This window comes from Crocuta crocuta, unplaced genomic scaffold (genome assembly GCF_008692635.1).
Source record: "Crocuta crocuta isolate KB4526 unplaced genomic scaffold, BGI_CrCroc_1.0 scaffold32, whole genome shotgun sequence".
NCBI classification, from domain to species: domain Eukaryota; kingdom Metazoa; phylum Chordata; class Mammalia; order Carnivora; family Hyaenidae; genus Crocuta; species Crocuta crocuta.
The window spans coordinates 10,840,339-10,846,643 of NW_027529424.1; the positions used below are offsets into that span (position 1 = coordinate 10,840,339).

Here is a 6,305-nt window from a genome sequence, read left to right on the forward strand (position 1 = left end):
CTTTGAAGTGACAAAAAATACACTAGTGTCAGGTGTGGGCAACTTCCAACGTGCTGAAAAATCACTGATTTCTGCCAAACACCGCGGCCTGAGACTGAGCGTCTGACACGGGAGACAATCACCCACAATCCTGCAGTGAGAGAGAGAGAAGAGCCATTGGCTCAGTTGTGATCACGTGGTGGTGAGCATACATACTATTCGTACTATTTGTATTGCAGACATTGTTCATTTATCAAGTTAAAATTTAGCAGGAGTGTTTGCTCCTCTTGTGGAGCCCTCGCAGAACAAGTTACTCTCAATCCAAGCTTTTACCGTACTTTTATTCTTTTGCTTTAGGACAATACATGCCTTTTATTCACAAAAATAACTTTCTGTTAATACATTTACTCAGGACCTTTTGGAATATAAGTCAAGGTAGATTTTTGGCAATGGTAACAATCAAGTCTCCCTTCAACTTCAAAGTGAGTTTTCTGAAGAGTGTGAACACATTTAATTTCTCTGCCAGCCTCTGTGCAAAGAGAATGAGCATTGGGTCCGGAATCAGGCAACCGTGGCATCAAATCTCAGCTCCGCTCCTGACCGACAGGAAAGGCAGCATCAGACAGATCGGGAAATTTCCTAATTCCTCTCCCATCCCGTGTCCTCGGCTATAAACTAGGGTAGGATCAAAGTGCCTCATAAGACTGTGGGAAAGATTAAATCCGAAATTGCTTTTGAAGCGCTGCTCCTCACGCGCGGAACTCAAGAAGGTCTCGATGAAGGTAGATAGTAACAGTATCGTTAGCACCCACGTTGTTGAAATATTTCCCTCCATTCAAGACCCTGATCAAGAGATACATTTTACAAAGCGTTCTCCAAAAACCTCCATTATTTCCTGATTCCTTGAATGTTCACTTATTTGACATGTTTCATAGAGTCAGGTTCCTTATTATTTATTTATAGCCTGTGGTAGCAAACACATTGTTTCTTTATCTTTTAATGGATTAGCCAGGATATAATCTTCTTAAAGGAAATCCCTACAGCACACGATGCTAAATAGATTGCAGGTGTCAAGACAGCATCTGCAGCTTTTCGTTCCTTTTCCTAGTTGACAAGTCCTTTTCACAGATCCATGTAGTACAATGAAAATCACAATGACAACAACAGTAATAACAACCAGCATTTTGGAGTGCTTGCTTTGTGCCTGGGATCTCACAATCCTTGCAAATCATCCCATTGGAAAGTTGGTGTATATCAGTAACCTTGCCCTGACACAGGACTTAGTGACCTAACCCAACAGCGCCTGCGTTTCTTCAGCGTATCTAGGGGTTTATTGCTCAGACTTTCCGCAGGTCTAGCCTGCACTGACACATGCCTGCAGGGCTCAGTGGGAACAGCTATGCTCTGTACCTGTCTTTCCAGAAGGTCTTTCCTGCCAAGCATCTTCACAGCATGGAAACTCCACTGCACCGCCTTGTTTCTGCATGAGCTTGTCCCACATGTGCTGTGTTCTGTTTGCTTGTCTTGTCTGTTTTGATGTCTGGTTGGTCAAAAAGTCTGTATGAAGCCTAGATTCAACGTAGAAGAGGAATTCATACCAAAGGAGCGACGCCCTGGGCTATTTCCGGCAGAAATCTATCAAGTACGTAATCTCATTTTTACCAACACGGAAACCAAGGATGGTGGGCATGAAGCATCTCACCCAGATCACGAAGCTAGTGGGTGATGGCACAGAATTTGAGCCCCATGTGAATTATTTCATTTTATTCTTAGTTCCAGTAAATGAATAAAATCAACTGACATTTTTTTCTATTGTTATTTTGTTTGGGTGAAGTCAACAAAATAATGAGATGAGCCCACAACTGGACTTTCTGCGATGCCTCTCATAACACACATGACAGACGTGATGGCAGAGGGCTGGATTTGCTACCCAGAAACCATGCGAATCACTGTCCAGATCAGAAAGCTGACTCCAAGCCTCCTTTGAACGGGGCTGTGGGCATATGTGCCCCATTCGCCCTTTCTTCTTTCCTCCTCCTCCTTCTTCTCTCTCTCCCCCTTTCTTACTCTCTTTCTTATTGGTGTAAGAACACTTAATGCAAGATCTGCCCTCTCACTCTTTACAGCGCACAATGTAGTATTTCTAACTACAGACACAATGTTTTACAGAACGCTCTGTAGTTCTCTAGAACTCACTTGCCTTTGAACAACAATATCCCCCCTTTCTCTAAACCTGAACATGGAGCTGCCTGGATAGGCAGCTATTCTATTCCCTAGAACCATGAGAATAAAAATTACAAAGCCGAGATGATGAATCAGAAATTGAAAACTGATACTGGATCTTTGAAGATGTTACCATGAGGTTCCTTTAGCCCCAAATCCTCCTCCTTGGCACTTAATTTTATGTGACCCAAATACAAGGTCAATCGTGGATATCTCTATTAATTGTGCCCTCTGTAACTTGCATCTGAATGTCGCCCCAACTGCATTAAGTGATGTAGAGTCATTTAAAAGAGGGGAAGTTGACTACACAGGTTTCCCAGCAATACTAAGTAAACAATCCAAGCAAAACTTTTAGAATGTCAACCATCCTGATCATTTTGCAAGTGCCAGTTTGGCCTTGCTGACAAAGGAGACCATCTCTATAGTTACTGAAACAGGGAAGTCCTTGCTTTCCCTTCCTTTGCTTCTGGAGCCTGATTCGAAGGCACCAGCTCCATCCGTGAGGTAGGGCTCAGGCACGTTACATGGCGAACCAGCTTGCCGTGTGGCCGTTAGACCCAGCTGTTGTGATTTAATGAGATAATGTCAGAACGGTTTTAAAAAATGTATTTGCCAAGTTCAGATAGAAACGGCTAACATCGTGGATAACAAATCTCTGAACATCACTGTTGAATAAGCAGAATATCGCTAACACATGGTCTGAGTGAAAAATTACTTTTGTAATTGAACAGAAAGGTAACTCATGCTTCAGTGGCCTATGTCAAGCAGTTAGATCGTGCACAGGGTCATTTTAGGTTAGAAATTCAAATGATGAGGTGCCTGGGTGGCTCATTCGGTTGAGTGTCTGACCTCAGCTCAAGTCATGATTTCACGGTTCGTGGGCTCGAGCCCCATGTCGGGCTCTGTGCTGACAGCTCAGAGCCTGGAGCCTGCTTCCTATTCTGTGTCTCTCCCTCTCTCTGCCTGTCCCATGATCATGCTCTGTCTCTGTCTCTCAATGATAAATAAATGTTAATTTTTTTAAAAAAAAAGAAATGCAAAGATAATGGGTTGGGGGTTATTTTATGATGCGCATGCACTATCTGTGAGAACAATTAAAATGTGTTAATCCTGGGTGGCTTCAGCCCACATGGCTTTATTTTCTGATGCAGGTCAGGTTATTGCTGTTAATTGAAAATCTTACTATTACACTACATCGTGCAGCCCACACTGACGAGTTCACCTCCTTTCTTTGAAATTAATTTCGTGCAGAATGAAGAAAGGAGCACCATGAAAGGGAAAGGTGTTTTCCCTTTTTCTACTAAGAAGAGATGAAATAATTTTAAAGAAAGGGTTTCAAGATGAAGCTCCCTGGTCAAGTACCAGAAAATATAATGGGGTTTTAATTTTATTGATAAAACACCCTCTGCTCAAAGAAAATTAAAGAGGCTTTCGTAGAAGTTGGCATCTGGTGCCCTGTTTTATGTTTACATGCCAACTGGAGGGCAGAACTGAGCTAACTCTCTGGATCATTCCAGGAGAAAATAGACAACTCTCATATCTCAAAATAGCCAGAATTGTGTGTAGAATATTCTCAATATCATTGCGAAGCCTGAAACCAAAGTAAAAAGAAACAATTTCAGCACACCCAGGTATGTCTTGGCTAGTCATTTGGAAGACCAGTTAATCAAGCCACAAATATTACTTTTCATAGTGTGAAGAACGTATGTGGCTAGTCCCCGAGAGGTACGAGTAATTATTCGACCCATTCCTGGAGTCCTAACAGGGTTTCTAATCAAGGTGGGCAGGTAAGAACACACACACTGTGAGGGGTCCCAGAGCACCACGGAGCAGAGAGAAGGAGAGAAATCCATTGCCAGGGCCCTCCTTGTACCGGTGGTTGAAGATACCTTATCTTAGCTTGAGCCACCGTAACAGAACCCCACAAATGGGCTGCTCTTACCACAGACATTGACCTCCCAGAGCCCAAGATCAAGATGCCAGCTTGGCCAGGTTCTGGGAAGAGCTCTCTTTCTTGGCTTGCACACCACCACCTTTGCATTGCGTCTTCACAGGGAGGAGAGCGAGAGAGAACTCTCTGGTGTTCTTTCCTCTTTCTGTAAGGAAGACAGTCATATTGGATCCGAGTCCCACCTTTATGATCTCATTTAATGGTAATTACACCCTTAGAGGGCCCATCTCTAAATACAGTCACTTTGGGAATTAGGGCCTCAACCTATAAATTGTGGAGGGACATGCTTCAGTCCACAGCGGTCCCATGGGCTGGCGGAGGCCACGAAAGAGTTGGGCCAGGGTCATGTGGGCTGCATGACGGTGAGCCTGGGCTGTCCTGGGCCTCCTTCAGAGGCATGAAGCGCACCGGTTTCAGAGGCCACTACCGTCACACTGCAGGGTGTAAAACCCTCAGAGCCTGACTTCCAGTGGCCCCAGCCTCGGAATCTGTTCATGTGCCCTCGACAGGCCTTTGCTTTTCACGTAAACAATTAAAAATGACCTCCCAGAAAAGATTAAATAGACAGGAGGTATAATCTCTGCCTTCACACACATGTGACTTCCAGAGACTGCCTTGTTAGTTACGAGCTACAGGAAGTGACTTTTTTGTTGTCGTTCTTTATTATTTGATGGCTCTACGGAAGAGATCTCCTACAGAGGCTGACGTGCACGTGCAAGAAAGACCGGATCCCTCCCCTCTGCCCCCTGCCGAGCCATTGCATTGTGATCTGTGTGAACCCGGAGCTCACTAGAGCGCAGGTTTCTCTCGGACATAGCCCCTGGCACACAGCTGCTCACTCCGGCTTGAAGGAAGGATGAATGAGGGGGGGCCGCAGACGTGTGTTCTATGTACCTCCTGGTCCTCGTCATCCAGGAAGGGAATCGTTGGCCCTTGTATTTAAAATGGCTTTGGGTGTCCAGCTAAAACAGTTGTATTCAGGCTGTTCTATGCCCACCGCGGTCGACAATGAAACAGCAGTGCCACAATACTCATTGAGTAAAATAATAGATAAATGAGTCAGGGGGATTTGAATACCCTGAGACATGGGGGAAAGATTTTTTATTAGAAAAGTGACATTTTTGAAGCAGCATTTGAACACCCATCTGGCCATCATGCGAAGTACTCACGAGAGCCGGAGGGAGGAGTGTGGCCCAAGCAAGAAGACGATGGGAAGACAGATGGGCCTGACATAGGAAGGCCCAAAATAGAACAGGGGCCACGGGGACAGGCAGGCTGGGACGGACAGACCTGAGGGTTGCCAAGAAGGCCCATCGGCTCTTTAGAAGGGGAAAGTGGTGGGGTGGGGATGGGAAGAGAGTCAGCGCTCGGGACCCTGGGTTTACGGGCTTGGGAGAAAGAGGTCACATTCACTGCGGGCGAGGCCTCGCTGGGAGAGACCGCACCTGCCGCCTAAGCCGTCCCCGTCCCAGAAAGTCAGATTCCCGCAGAGTCCCACCCCTGGCTAAGGCCACACACAGAGACGGTCAAGAGGGAGGGGCAGTGGAAAGAGGGCAGAGGACAGGGTCTGGACCCCCCTGGGCATACCTGCCACCAGCACAGCGTCCATTCCGTGCTGAGAATCAGAGGAGGAACCACCTCGACAGGCCGGCACGTCACCCTGCCCCGGCTCCGCTTGGGAATGGCCCGATGAGGCTGCGTCACCCTCTTCCTCTGTCTGCTCTGACATTCCCTTCTAAGCAACCTTGAAATGCATGTAGTTATCTGCTTGTGTTAAAAAGAGCTCTTGTATGAAAGCAGATCAAAGTAGAGTCTCCCAGCTCATCAAACAGATAAACAAGGGAGGGGAAGGCGGGCCACGCAGCCTGCCACCGGCCTCCCTCGTTGTGATCCTCCCTGGAGACCAACGAGATGCCCCTGCAGAGCCTCAGATTCCAAATGCTGAGCCATCTCACCATGATCTGTGTTCAAGGAAGGAGAGAAATGCCACGTGACGAATCTACTCTAGACCCTAGAGTGTCTGAAATTACCCCAGGCCCCCCTGCCCTGCATCACAATATTTAGATTGAGCTCTTTGGGAGAATTAATTGCAAACCATAGGAAGTAACTTCTAAAAAAAAAAAAAATAGAGTCCTGTGGATTGCCAGAGACT

General features: G+C 46.2%; 1 long non-coding RNA gene across 1 annotated transcript; it reads right to left on the reverse strand.

The window, feature by feature from the left end:
• Positions 1 to 301: 301 nt before the first annotated feature.
• Positions 302 to 5,858, reverse strand: LOC144226940 (uncharacterized). The gene is made up of 3 exons (XR_013333789.1): positions 5,741 to 5,858; positions 4,145 to 4,298; positions 302 to 2,763 (listed from the first exon to the last, which is right to left on the reverse strand). It is a non-coding gene; the product is annotated as an uncharacterized LOC144226940 (long non-coding RNA).
• Between the last annotated feature and the right edge of the window lie 447 nt (positions 5,859 to 6,305).